General features: G+C 43.0%; 1 pseudogene; it reads left to right on the top strand.

The window, feature by feature from the left end:
- LOC118803220 overlaps positions 1 to 15782 on the top strand; it is a 35791-nt pseudogene extending 20009 nt beyond the window's left edge.
- The last annotated feature ends 12 nt before the right edge of the window (positions 15783 to 15794 follow it).

Raw genomic sequence — 15794 nt, forward strand, 5'->3', positions numbered from 1 at the left:
CTATTCACCCAAGTCCTTAGCCGTGATCACTCTTATAGCAAACCAGTTGAGGAATTCAGACATTCATTACCACGACCTATTGCTTGTTTGAGTGCTGAAGAAGTGGAGTGGTTGATGGGGGCAGCTCAATGGAGGAGGGCTCAAATGCTGAGTATGGTGAAGAGTTAGAAATAAATTACTTTGAAAGCATTAGTCAGAATGAGAGTGTAAGTGATGTTGCAGATGAGGAACTAAATATCTCTCAGGACAGAAAGCGCATTGTGTCCATCCATGAACTGTTACAGCTCTTCTGTGTGTGCCACTGAAAAGGTTGTGGCAAATGTCTAGTCCAGCCACCAACCCTAAAGAAAAATGGATTGGGACTACAGATCTAGACAGAATGCATTAATGGCCATGGAACTCTCCAGCCTTTGGTCCAAGGTAAGATGGACTGCAACATTTCTATCCTGCTAGTGTGCCACTGGCAATCAGTGCAGTCCATTTCTGGAGATCTGTGACACCACTGGTCTGGAAAACTCTGCCTAAAAGAGAATGATCATTTTAGATGGTTTATGTTATCCTTGGGGTAAATGAGATGTGGACAACACACAATGAAGCTGTGCTGGCTGCAGTGTATGATGAACCAATGGTCTGTTGAAGCTTGCAGAGTATGGTTTGCCAATATATGTGATTGCCACTGACTGCCACCCCTCTGAGCAGAAGGTCCTGTGACAATAACATGTAAACATACAGTATGAATATGAACTGTGGCACATTGGCAAGTCTGTAAAGAAGAGGTTGCTAAAGACTCACAATTAGGAGCGACATGACTGAATGAGGTTGATAAACCATCTCTAGTGTTGTGTTAGCACCTGTGGAGGAAGCAGGCTTAAGGAGAAATGGACCTCCATCCTTCACCACATCACCAATGTGCACCACTGGACATGTTGTGAGACAATGAAAAGGTGCGAGCATCCTCCATACACCCCTAAGAATAGGGCATGTGGCCCTGGCTTCAGCCAAACTATGCTGCCTTTAAACACTTGCAAAAAAATAGTCCTATATATAGACAAGGTGATGCTACATGAACTAGAAAAAAACTACAGAAGGCATTCATACAGGGCAACTTAAGAGCCTTCACTCTGTGCACACTATATATGCTACGAAAAGGAAGCAGTTCCTGAGGGCAAGCTTTGAGGCTCACCTACAGGTAGCTGCACTGGACCATAACTGTAATTATCTCAACAAAGAAACAGCAAAAACAAAGGTGCTTCAGAAACAACACAAAACAATACTCCAAAGGTACTCCACAGTTTGTGGTCACACCAAGAAAGGTGAACAAGGACTATACCATCAGAAAGGAGATGGTGTCTGGTGTGGCACGGCAAGTGCAAGTCTGTGTCTATACATGCAGCCCTGTGACAGCTAAAAACGAACACACCAGTCACACTGGCCCAGCACAAAGGTGTTCAAAACCTGACAAAGCTCAATGGCAAGGACCTTCACTGCATTAACCCTAACCCCAGCAAACTCACTGAAAAATATAACAGAAAATAAATAACATCAACACAGCACATGAGATGCAATGCTATTTTAAGATGTTTGTACTATGTCGTGTAAATTAGTACAAAAGAATGAAAAATGAAATTAATTGGACCCTCTGTAGCAAAGATCTTTAAAGTTTTATAAATGGAAATTATATTCTCAGCAAATGATATTCTAAATATCAATATTCAAAGCCATGATATTCTGGTGATGGGAAAAAAACTGTCTTGTTGAAGGTCACCACAGAAACTGGGATAGGAATCTTGTTCCTCCTGCCTATGTGTCCTCTTCCCCAAAGGATGAACTGTCTGTATGCAATTAACCTGAACAACTGAAAAAAGTAGCCATGCTATCTATCTTTTGTTGTCATATGACGAGTCAAAATAATACACCATAAACAATGTAGCTTAACTTGCAGCCGCTTATATTATGCCACCTTAAATTAAAGCTTTCCAGTCTCATGCTTTGTAATCTAGCTTTAAAGACATGTGGTTCAAACTAGAAATTTCACCAACTTTGTGTTTTTTTTGTTTTTTTTTTTGTCCCCAATATGTGACCCCACCATCCTATCTGCCTACTGAACTGGCAATAGTGCAAGTTTGCTAACTAACTAGCAGGTCTTCTCTGCTTACAAACTTTTATCACCCAGACAGTGACCACATATATTAACATCAATCTAAACTATTGAATTAGTAAAAGTAGACTGTTTTAGTCATATTGATGTTTCAAACATTACTCTGCCGGTGATTACATGCTAGCTAAATAGCTATTGTTAGCTAAGGTTCAGGTTAAAGTTCTGCTATTGATGGGCCACTCCAGGGTCTCTGCATAGACTTTGCATAGGGAGAACATGGACACTTCTAAGACGTCCCTCTCACAGCAGAGCATCTGGTAAGTGCAAACCAATGTTACTAGATTAAAATGCTCCATGAGGCCACTGCTTTGAGGGTGGAGCAGTGTAGTCTTGCGAATGTTCAGTCAGTTAAAGGTTTCAGCCATGACCACTGACTTGAAGTCGCACCCCTGGTTGCTGTGGAAATCCTCCGGCCCTCTACACTACAGCAACTTATCATGCATCAGAAGACTCTCCCAACCAGTGCAAAGCACTTTAGCAGTGGGCCTGTACGTGTGCCCAGGAGGGTTTGGCGTATTCTTCTCAAGCATGGAGGAACTCCTCACAGCTCATAGAGTCAAGTCCAGTGTTTTTGGGAGCAACAGTGGCAGCAGCATTGCTCCTCTCAGTTGACTCCACCTTCTCCTCAAAGCATACAGTACCAGCACTTCTCAGTAGCACACAGGTGGTGGGACAAATGATTGCCGTCACTGTGCAAGGGCCCAGCACTATGTCAGATGAAGTAGTAGTCCTGTAGTGCCGTGATCCACCTCGCAACCTGCCTCACAGGCTCTTTGAACTGCATGAGCCAGATCAGTTTTCAAAATGAAGGGGTCCCTTCGCACCCTTCACATCATGCAATAATTGAGCTCCAGTTAGCTCAAACACCGACACACAACGAGTCTCTCATTCCTGTCCTGTTCTTGTGAGAGGACAGTGCCAATGTCTTGAGCAGAGAACACTTTGCAGCTCACTGACACTCTGTGGCAAGGGCAACTGCCTCACCATGTCCACCTTTTTCTGGTTTGTTCCCGCTCCTACACTGCTCACCACATGCCCCAGGAAACTCAAACACTGCTGAAGGAGGTTGCATTTTTTTGGGTGCAGCCAGAGGTTTGCTTGACTTGATAGCCTAGAATACCTAGTCCAATTTTGCCAGTGTGTCCTTTTTGAGGTAGATGATACACTTTTCCCTGGGGACACTGGTGAGCTCCATCAGTCAAACGTGGCCAGTGCATTACAGAGGCCATTATCATAAGCTGCCATAGCCTGGTGCCCAGTGTGAATGCCGTCTTCTGTTTGACATCGGGAATGAGTGCCACCTGCCAATACCCACTCTGCAGGTCTTACAAGCCGTACCACACAGATCTGGCAAGCCAATCCAAGGCATCATCAGTGCATAAGAGCAGATATCAGTCAGGTTTTGTGACAGCATTAAACTGGCAGTAGTGCCCAAATGCCATATACTGTCCTTTTTTTTGTTAGGACCATGGGCAATGCCTAGGGGCTACTTGATGGCTCAGTGACTTCCGCCGTTGCCATCTCCTTTTAGCCTCTTTCTTTGCCAGTGAAAGCCAGTGAGGGCAGAGCCAAATTGTAGCAACATCAACGGTGTTTATGCTGTGTTGCACTAAGTGACAACTACCACTGCCCACTGCGCCTCCCGTTTCCTCCTTCGTCCTATTGCAGCATTGGTGCCAATGAGAGTGCTGCTCTCAAGGATCCATCCACTGATACTGATGCTGTGGGTTCAGCTCCTCCCATCCAGTGGCTTCACCCACGAAAGGTCATGGTGCCCTCTACCTGACAGAATGCTTCACCTCGGGGGATCTGCCCATTGGCTCTAAGACCACATATTCAGCTCCTCCAGTGCCAGTGGTTTCCTCCATGGAAGATGAAGATGCCAGTGAGCCATGACTTTCACCCCACTTATCTCTTCTCCAGGCCTGATCTTAAGTTTGGCCACAGCTGCCACTAGGAAATCCAAGCCAACTACGGACGTGCGGACGTCTGGTTCATAGTACTATAATGGTGACTTTTTTTTACATCTAAACGGTTGAATGCTTAAGTAATTTTGCAAAATTGGTGGAGTTCCCGTTTAATGTTAAAATACAGACAAGTTTTTGCTACATCTGCCTTTTGTTGGCTCCCTCAGTTGTTATGAACTGGCTAAAAACTCTTACAACAAGAAAAACATATTACCTCTTGGAGCATTATGAAGATAAATTTGTAAATCCAGTTTTTCTATATACTAATTTACTGTTTCTTTATATTGCGTGTATTTTAATGAAATGCCTCATTAAAAAAAAAAGCAAGGTGAGCACCTCAACCAAGAGGGACAGAAAGCCAGTCTAATTGTAGACCCACAGTGTGCACCTATATGGTAAGTGGTGCTGATAAAATGGAAAATGAGTGCAGATACAAGGAGGTGTACTTGAAGTTGCCAGTCGATGTTAAATGCAAGAACAGTATATAAAATCTAAATTTGGCAAAAACCATTTTGCCTTATTTATTTATTTATTGTAGGTCATTGATGTAAAATGACTGAACTAAAAGCTGTAGTAATGCTGTGATTTTATAAAAAATATTATTATAAAAAAATCATGCTGTTATAAAATTAAAAAAACACTATTATGAAAATATTGATATTTTATTATTTTTGATATTGATATATTATTAAATTTGAAATGTGCTTTAAAAATGTTAATATTTTACAATACTTATTTGTTTATTTAGGCAAATGTTTTTATTTATTTATATAATTATTTGTATTTTATACTAGCCTCATGGCTGTTTTGTTTATTTTACATTGCTCAAAGACCTGAATTTGAGTGTAAAATAAGACAGTGGCACTTGACATAATACAGCTCCTTGTGGAAACTGTGCACTTGAATTGTGCACTGTGCACTTACAGCTTAGACTGTAATAAAGTCTTTGCTGCTCTTTCTGTCTGCTAGTTGTAGTCAGTTGAGTTATAATCAATCTAGGGAGTGGTTCAATCAACATCTGCTTCTTAGGGCTGAAACCGGTTCTGGTCAGCAGAATTTATGACTGATAAAGCTAGTGCCCTCTCTAAATAGCAACTTTACTTTTATAGAAAAAAAATGTTAAAAGTGGAAGTTACACCAACTTAAAAAAACAAACCTTAAAAATCCCATTGCTGTTGCACATTATTTTCACGTGTTACCAAGTGTCATAGACCTATACCTATAAATCTATTGTATTTTATAAGTTATTTACAGTCTTAATGTAAATAAAATACACACAGGTCACAAGAAGTCCATATTTGCTGACGGGTTTCACCGCTGCTCTGGGAGAGTGGACATGCTTCATGGAGGGACCTGGTCCACAATGTGTGATGCTGACTTTGACCAGCAGGATGCAGAGGTTGTGTGTCGAGAGCTGGGCTGTGGGCTTCCTGTGGAGGTGCTGGGAGCAGCTGCTTTAGGGGAGGGTCAGGTGTGGTCAGAGGAGCTTCAGTGTATAAACGACGAATTTCAGATTTACTTCTGTCAAACATCATTTTCACTTAAACGAAACTGCACCCATGACAGTGATGTGGGACTGGTGTGTGCAGGTAAAGTATTAATATTAAAAAAAAAGACTAAAAACTTCAGATGAACCTTTTTGCTGGTTGTCACAATACACAGCACTGAATTGCCTTAATCGATGCTCTTTCATGTATTGTGATGTTGCTTCAGGTCACACACAAGCTCGACTGATGAACAGCTCTGACTCCTGTTCTGGTCGAGTGGAGCTCCAGTACCTCAGTGAGTGGGGAACAGTGTGTGATGTAAGCTGGGATATGAGAGCTGCCAGTGTCCTCTGTGGTCAGCTGAAGTGTGGGAGTGCTGTGGCTGTGTTGGGGTCAGACTGGTTTGGGGAGGGGAGTGGCCAGATCTGGGCTGATGTGTTTAATTGTCTGGGAAACGAAACACACCTGTCAAAATGTCCCATTTCATCATGGAGTCGGGCTGCATGCTCCCATAAACAGGATGCTGGAGTCATCTGCAGTGGTGAGCTCTCAAAATTTTGTATTCCATTCTAGAATAATGTACACCATGTTCTGAATGACTAAATGTTGACATCACTCTTAATTAATAGATACAATTTTAGTTAACTGATAGTTTTCCTCTTCAGGTTCCTCTCTGGCATCTTATGAGGGGCGAGTGCGGTTGTCTGGAGGGATGGAGTGTAAGGGGGAGGTGGAGGTGTACTTCAGGCAGGACTGGAGGAGAGTTCTGCTGGAGTCCTGGGGAGAGTCTGAGGCCTCTGTGGTCTGCAGACAGCTGGCCTGTGGCTCTGTGATCAGCTTCTCCAGCTCCTTTCCATCCAGTCCTGAACACAGACACATGTGTGTGATGGGTTTCGACTGTTCTGGGAATGAAGGTCATCTGGGGAACTGCAGCAGTGCAGAAGCAGTTAACTGCAGCTCCAGAGAACAGCTCTCAATCACCTGCTCTGGTAACCATTCAATATCCTGAGTATGAACAACAGACAACAATAGCTAACTTACTCATCTAAAATATACTGTAACTGTACAAGTCAACCCAAAGTAATGAGAATAACCCTCATGTGGTGGAACAATTAAGATCTCTGTTGTGATTTCAGTCTGTGTGTGTGTGTGTGTGTAGGTAAGTTTAATCCAGCTCACAGCTCCATCAGGCTGGTTGGTTCTGGGGGAGACTGTGCAGGAAGGCTGGAGGTTTTCCACAGTGGCTCATGGGGGTCAGTGTGTGATGACTTGTGGGATATTGAGGATGCGCAGGTGGTGTGCAGACAGCTGCAGTGTGGAGTGGCCCTCAGTGCCCCAGTACCAGCCCAGTTTGGACCTGGAAATGGACCCATATTGCTGAATGAGGTGGAGTGTGAGGGGAACGAGACGTCCCTGTGGAACTGCAGATTTCAGCTGTGTGGACAAGATGAATGTGGGCATGAGGAGGATGTAGGAGTCGTGTGCTCAGGTAAAGCATGTTGATTGCTACTGTTTGTTTTATTTTTGAGCCTTTTGCTGGTAGTTCTAACATATACAATTTTCACTGAGGGCCATAACTACATAAGTGCTGTTTGGAACTGTATAAATGAGTGCTTATTATGTGTGTATTTCTGTATGTGTGTTTCTTTAGATATTAGAATCACATGATTTCAAAGTGTTTATAAGTACATGACATCTATTTTACAGCTCAAACTGCCTCTGCAAGAGTTCTAACTGAGACCAAGAGAACAGAGCATTCTACTGCAGTTATAAATACTTTTATGCTGGTACCTGATTATTTACAGAATTCATTTTAAATGCTTACTATTAGATGAACCAAAACATTATGACCACTCACAGATGGTGCACTCATTCAAGCACTCATCATCTAAGCCACTTATCCTCCTGTGGGGGTGCTGAAGCCTATTCCAGCACTATTGGGCAGAAGGCAGGAAACATCCATCACTGGGCAGGCACACAGACATATATATTCACACATAGGGGCAACTCACTATTTCCAGTTGGAATGACTGCATGTCTTTGGACTGTGGAAGGAAACGCACACTGATACGGGGAGAACATGCAAACTCCTGCAGAAAGGACCCAAGTCACTCAGCAGGGGAATCAAATCAGGCCCTTCTTGCTGAAAGGCGGCAAAGCAAATAGTTTCTTGTAAGAATGGCACATGTCAAGATTTATATATTAGATGATAGGTGAACAGTTGGTTCTCGTAGTCAATGTTTTGGATGTAGGAGAAATAGGAAAGTGTGAAAAGCGTGAGTGGCTTTGACAAGAACCAAATTATTTTGGCCGGATTAATGAGTCAGAGCATCTTTGAAATGGCAAGGCCTGTGGGGTGCTCCCGGTCAGCAGTGGTGAGTACCTACTGACAGTAGTCTGACTAGGGACAAATCATGAACAGGTGACAGGGTGTTAGGCACCCAAGGCTCATTGATGAGTGAGGCTCCAAAGGCCATTCTGTCTGGTCCAAACTGACAGAAGGGGTACTGTGCCACTAGTCACAGATTTTTTTTTAATGACAACACACAGTGCATCGCACCCTGCTGCATATGGATCAGACCAGTCAGAGTACCCATGTTAACCCTTGTCCATCATTGAAAGTGCATATAATGGGCCAAATTACAATTGGATTTCAGAGCGATGGAAGAAGGCACCACAATGCGCTATGGAAAGAAGACAAGCCAGTGGATGGAGTGTGATGCTCTGGGCATTGTTCTGCTGGGAAACCCTGGATCATCATTGGGGACCAGCTACACACCTTCATGTCATTGGTATTCCTTAATGGCAGTGGCCTCCTATGGCAGAGTAATGTGTCCTACCACAGTGCACACATTGTTCAGGAATGGTTTGAGGAACATGATGAACAGTTCAAGGTGTTGCCCTGGCCTCCAAATTCACCAGATCTCAATCTGATCAAGCATCTGTAGGATGTGCTGGAACCAGAAGTTCGATCCATGAAAGCTCCACCTCGCAACATACAGGATTTAACAGATATACTGCTGATATTTTTTTGCTACAGGGCACCTTCAGAGGTCTTGTAGAGTCCATGCCTCAGCAGGCTGAAGCTGTTTTGGTGGCACAGAGAGGACCAACAGCATTTTAGGCAGGTGGTCATAATGTTTTGGCTCATCAATATATGCCTTATAGGGCTCTTAGATTTATGTGCAGGTACTAGCACCTAGGATTCAAAGCAGTAATCACAGTGAATCGACATTTAGCATTTATGCTTCGTATAACAGGAACTAACTCCCAGAAAACCTAAGGGGTGCCTAAAAATTAGGTATTTTAAATCCAGATAAAAACATAAAAAAAATCTTTAAAATAATAATTAAAATAATAGTTCCCAAATCAAAATAAAACTATGAAAGCTATAATGCTGCAAAACAAGCATATAAAAATTAAAAAGAGAAAAAAATTTGTTTTGTATATTCAGTAAAATATGATTTTGACGTGGATCTCTTCTGTGTCTTTGACAGAAAGGCGTGCAGCATTTTTTTTTATTTTAACCTATTTTAATTATATTTATTGAGTGTGTGCACTATTTCTTGATTTAAACAACACAAATAATCTATCGTATTGTATCGTATTGTTAATGATACAACCCTGTTTCCAAAAAGTTGCTGTGGAAAATGTGAATAAAAGCAGAACACAATGATGTGCACATCATTTAAACACTGCATTTAATTTAAAATAGTACAAAGACAACATATCCAAAAACCTCCATGAAAAACGGACACAGAACATCGTGTACCCTGCCCGGGAGAGGGTCACCGGGACCTACCCCTGGAGCCAGGCCTGGGGGTAGCGTCCCTCGGCGAGTGGCTGGTGGCCGGGTTACGCGGGCTCAGCCCGAAGAGGCAACGTGGGGGGACCATGTGGGCCCACCACCCGCAAGGTCCAGCATGGGGGAGTGGTGCAGTGCCATACAGGCAGTGGAAGATTGCAGGGGGGCCCTTGGTGGCCTAGGCCCCTGTGGCAGAAACTGGCTCTTGGTACATGGAATGTAACCTCACTGGGGGGGAAGGAGCTGGAGCTTGTGCGGGAGGTTGAGAGGTACCAACTAGATATAGTTGGGCTCACCTCCACCCACAGTATCAGCTCTGGAACCAAACTCCTGGATAGGGGTTGGTCCCTCTCCTACTCCGGGGTTGCACAAGGCTGTATTCAGCAGGGGTGGAGAAACTCTGACTTCAAATGAGGATATTGTCGGTCAGTGGAAAGAGCACTTTGAGGAACTCCTTAAACCGGGTGACATGCCTCCCTCACGGGAGTCGGGGCCAGAAGCCTCTGGCGTGTCAAGCTCCATTTCCCTGGTGGAGGTCACTGAGGTAGTTGGCAAGCTCTTCAGTGGCAAGGCACCGGGGGTGGATGAGATTCGTCCGGAGATGCTTAAGGCTCTGGATATTGTGGGGCTGTCGTGGCTGACACGCCTCTGCAATAGTGCATGGACCTCGGGAACAGTACCCTTGGACTGGCAGACCAGAGTGGTGGTCCCTATTTTCAAGAAAGGGGACCAGAGGGTGTGTGCCAACTATCAGGGTATCACACTGCTCAGCCTCCCTGGGAAAGTCTATGCCAAGGTGCTGGAAAGGAGACTTCGACCGATAGTTGAACCTCAGATTGAGGAGGAACAATGCGGATTCCGTCCTGGCCGTGGAACAATGGACTAGCTTTTCACCCTCTCACGGATTGTTGAGGGGGCATGGGAGTTTGCCAACCCAGTCTACATGTGTTTTGTGGATTTGGAGAAGGCTTACGACCGTGTTCCCCGAGATATCTTGTGGGAGGTCCTCCGGGAGTATGGGGTGCCGGGGTTACTACTCCGGGCCATTCAATCTCTGTACGCCCGGAGTGAGAGCTGTGTTCGTATACTCGGCATTAAGTCGGATTCTTTTAGTGTTAGCATTGGACTCCGCCAGGGTTGTGCCCTGTCTCCACTCCTGTTTGTGATATTCATGGACAGGGTGTAAAGGCGTAGCCGGGGTCAGGAGGGCATTATGTGTGGAGGCCGGAGGGTGGGGTCTCTGCTATTTGCAGATGATGTTGTTCTTTTGGCTGGATCACATGGATGCCTCCAGCGCACACTGGAGCGGTTTGCAGCTGAGTGTGAAGCAGTTGGTATGCGGATCAGCACCTCCAAGTCTGAGTCCATGGTCTTAGCCCGGAAAAGGATGGTATGCCCACTCCAGGTAGGGGGAAAGGACTGGAGGAGGAGTTTAAGTATCTCGGGGTCTTGTTCACGAGTGATGGGAAGAAGGATCATGAGATCGACCGCAGGCTGGGACAAGCGGCAGCAGTAATGCGGTCGCTGTACCGGACTGTAGTGGTGTTTACCGATCGGTCTACATCCCGACCCTCACCTATGGTCATGAGCTGTGGGTAATGACCGAAAGAATGAGATCGCGAATACAAGTGGCAGAAATGAGCTTTCTTCGCAGGGTGGCGGGCTACACTCTATTTGATAGGGTGAGGAGCTCGGCCATCCGGGAGGAGCTCGGAGTAGAGCCGCTACTCCTCTGCATTGAGAGGAGCCAGCTGAGGTGGTTCGGGCGTCTGATCCGGATGCCCCCGGGACGCCTCCCGGTGGGGGGTGTACCAGGCACAGCCTACCGGAATATCTCCAAGTTGGCCTGGGAGCGGCTTGGGGTCCCCAGGAATGAGCTGGAGGAAGTTGCGGGGGACAGGGTCACCTGGGATTCTCTGCTCTCCCAACTGCTACCGCGACCCTATCTGGACTAAGCAGTTAACAATGATGATGATGATGATGATGATGAAGACAACATATCAGTATGTTGAAACTGAGAACTTTAATGTTTTTTTTTTTTGTTTTTTTTTAATAAATGCCCAATTTAAATTTGATGGCAGTAAAACATTTTTTAAAAAGTTGGAACGGGGCAACAAAAGACGTAAAGTTGTGTAATGCTAAAAAAAACAAACACCTGGTGGTTACTTGGCAACAGCTCAGTAACATCATTGGATATAAAGAGGGCATCGCAGAGAGGCTGAATCTTTTAGAAGTAAAAACGCTGAGGGGTTCACAACTCTGTGAAAGACTGCGTGGGCAAATAAATCAAGAACAATGTTTCTCAACATAAAAAGCAAAGAATTTGGGGATTTCATCCTTTACAGTACATTGCATCATTAAAAGATTCAGAGAATCAAGAAAAATCTCCGTATGCAAGGGACAGGGCCAAAAAAAACAGTATTCGCTAGCCATGACCGTCAGGCCCCCAGGCATCACTGCATTAAAAACAGACATGATTCTGCGGAAACAATCACTGCATGGGCTCAGGAACACTTCTGAAAACGACTGTCTGTGAACCACATGTAAACAGGATCCAGAAACACCGCCATCTTTTCTGGGCCAAAGCTCATCTAAAATGGACTGAGGCAAAATGGAAAAATGTCCGGTGGTCAGATGAATCAAAGTTTAAAATTCTTTTTGGAAGTTATGGATGCTGCATTCTCCAGGCTAAAGACCTCCTGGCTTGTTATCAGAGCACAGTTCAAAAGCCAGTATCTGTGATAGTGTGGGTTGCAATATTGCATGTGGCATGGGTGACATGCACATCTGTGAGGGCACCATTAATGCTGAACAATATATACAAGTTTTGACAACATATGCTGCCATCGAGGCAACATCTTTTTCAGGGAAGGTCTTGCTTATTTCAGCAAGACAATGTCAACCACATTCTGCAGAAAGTTACTGACCTAATCAGTTTCAATATTTGGTATGTTGTCTTTGTACTATTTTCAATTAAATATAGAGTTTACATGATTTTCATATCACTGCATTCTGTTTTTATTTACATTTTGCACAGCATCTCAAATTTTGGGAACAGGGTTATATTTTAGTACTTAATTTTATTTTCTGATGATCTAAAGCACTTTCAGTTGCCTTTGTGTATATAGCAGAACTTCTTGACAGAGAGATTGCATATTTCAATGAATAAAACGTTTAAAAGAATGTTCATTACAAACATTAGGACGCAGTGTAAGTCATCTTTTTCTTAACAGAGTTTAAAGAGATCAGACTCACTCAGGGCTGTGAGGGAAATCTGGAAGTGTTCTACAATGGAACCTGGGGTAATGTGTGTGGAAATGGAATGACTGAAGAAACAGCAAGTTTGATCTGTCAGGAGCTGAACTGTGGAAAAACTGGCAGTAGGAGGAATACTGAAGCAAGAGTGGAATCAGCTCCTAACTGGCTGGATGATCTGAAGTGTAGGAAACATGACTCCACTCTGTGGCACTGTCCATCTTCACCCTGGAGACAGAACAACTGTGATAATCACAATGAGGCGGCTCACATTAAATGCTCAGGTAGGCAGTTTGTAGTGGATTTCTACACTGCCATGAACAGAATGTGTGAAAAAGTGATGTGTGAATGTGTGAAAAAATGTATTAGCAGAATGGATTTACATCTAACAGATGATTATAACTTATTTTGACATATTCAAAGATAAGGGACATCTGGTACAGCAAAGGAGTCTGAAGTGCTCCTCATCATCTCCCTATCAGAAACAGTGCTCAGGTAAGGACTCACATTAATCACAAGTTTTACTCCTAATCTTCACACATAATAAGTACATTTGTATCACAGTGTTCGCCAAAGAGTAAAACAGTACTTTAGTTAGTGTATTATGATTTTATAGTTGTATTATAATTTTACTCTGAGATGTTCCTGCATAGTCAGTTTTTCTGTGATGTGTGTGATGTAGATCACCTGCCTCTCAGGCTGAGGGGAGGAAAGGGAAGCTGCTCTGGGAGGCTGGAGGTGTATCATCAAACTAAGTGGGGCTCCATCTGTGTTGATCTGTGGGACATCAGGGATGCTCAGGTGGTCTGCAGGCAGCTGGGCTGTGGGCCGGCACTGAGTGCTGATGGGAGTGCTGTCTTTGGTGCTGGTAAAGGGCCTATCTGGCTGAACAGAGTGAAGTGCAGAGGGAATGAGATTCACCTGTGGGACTGTCCTCATTCCCTGAAGAACCACACTGACTGCTCCCACAGGCAGGATGCTGGAGTCACCTGTACAGGTCAGAGGGGGCTGCTGGACTTTGGAGTTTCTGACTCCGAACAAAACAATTTTACATGAGTCTCAATAATTCACAAGGCTGCTTTTGAAAAGTGCATTGAGGTCTTCAGTCCTTAAAGCTACACCATGTATGTTTTGAGGATTTGGAGACTTCTCTGGTGGAAATGTGTAGTTGCATGCAACATGTGGAAGAACGTTTTGTAACCTCATTTGTGCTGCAGACCCCATTCCATGCAGATAAAACTGATGATCATGTAACAGCATTACGTAATCAGGACAAAAAAAACATTAATATGATCTGTTTCAGTTACAGTAAATAAGACAGTAATCAGATTACAGGTACATTCTAAAGGTGATTACCAACAAGAGTACATTCAAACCACATACAGGTAGACTTGTTGCCTTTTATCTAAGTGGAAGAGTTTTCTAACTTGGAGAAGTGCAGGAAAGAGGCCTCTGCTGCCAGGAGAGATTTCTAAAAATCCCCTCCCCAGCAGCAATTCACGGTCTTTTATTTAGTCAACAGAATTTTAGTAAGAATTTTATTTTTATTGTCAGAACTGGGATCTGCAGCAGTTTCCTGAAGATATTTGAACGGCGTTTATCTGTGTTTTAAACACGTTACAGATTTTACATCAGCAAACTAATCTGATCTGGAAGTAAATTATTTTAAAGCTGAAGTGAGCTAACGTTAACAGATTTTAATGCTGAAGTGAGCTAACATTAACGAATAGCTCTGAATCATGAAAAAAGGGCGAAATCTTGTGAGCAGAAAAGTTAGTTTTATTTTCGCAAGTATTGCTTCCTTCAATAGTTTTTGAGTGATGGATGCAAAATGATCATTATATGTAACTAAGATGATCAGCTTCCTCTTTGTCGTGTGAAATTAATACATTTTTTAAACATGTACACTGTCTTCAAACTGAAATCGCTGAAACCTGATTAGGGAGCGACTACAAATTGCCATCAACAAAGCATGACGCACCAACATGAAACCTTATGAGCCAATACAGCCTTTTAGCAGTTTAGCAGTTTTTAGAATGGCATCTACTTGTATCTATTCTTGATGAGAGGTCTCAAATAAGATTTCTATGTATTGATCTTTTGACTTTAGTCTGTCTGATTGATCTTTTGACTTAAGGCAACAGATTTTTAATCTATAAAATCTTTAAAAAAATAAGGGCAAAATCACAGGAGAGCAGTATATTTTTAAACTATATTGCATTTGCATGTTGAACTCAATGAACTGGATCATTTTTTATAAATTACTTGTTTAACTGTATTCCTTTTTAGTCTTCCTTCATTTTCTTGTCACTTTTTTTCTGGGGAGCTCTGCCTTGCTTTGTGAAGTTTGTAGATTTTTACGGCTCACAAGTGTATATGTACAAATGTATCATCTTAATATTTGAAATATTTCCATTTTGGAATCTTGCTAAATGTGTGATCAGTGACCTTTTGTGAGCAGCACGGTTTTTAAGTCACATGTAATCTATTATTCTGTTTCATAAAATAGTGCAGTTTTTGTGTTTTCTTTAAGTTAAATTCTTGGTAAAAAAAAAAAAAGTCTTGTTGAAATAATTTTTAATGATTTTTATCAAAGAGAAAGGACATGTCTTCCAAGAATGTAAGTGATTCATCTAGTATTGTTAGGATATCTTGATCAGTATAATGTTGATTTTGCATTTGAAACTAAATCATGGAGCTGGACTTTCTTTTTGTGCATGTGACGTTAATACATAAAGACACATGATGTGGTCCAAAAATTTCACACAAGATTATTATTTCTGCATTTACACAATGTACACACCCTTTTTTAAGTTAGTTTTTTTTCCCCTGGCTAATGCCAATTCTTTTACTTAAAAAAAACGTATATGGTGCGGCTGTAAGTTGTTACTTCAGTAAATGTTTGTTTTTTTGTGCTTTATTGGACTTTTCTAGTGCAGTGGGTAGCACTGTCACCTCACAGCAAAAAGGGCCTGAGTTTGGTTCCCTGGCCACGTGACCAAGGGCCTTCCTGTGTAGAGTTTGCACGTTCTCCCTGTGTCTGCGTGGGTTTCCTCCTGCAGTCCAAAGACATGCAAGCAGGCCAAATGGAGATACTAAGTTGCTCCTAGGTGTGAATGTAT

Source organism: Colossoma macropomum, unplaced genomic scaffold (genome assembly GCF_904425465.1).
Source record: "Colossoma macropomum unplaced genomic scaffold, Colossoma_macropomum, whole genome shotgun sequence".
Classification (NCBI taxonomy): domain Eukaryota; kingdom Metazoa; phylum Chordata; class Actinopteri; order Characiformes; family Serrasalmidae; genus Colossoma; species Colossoma macropomum.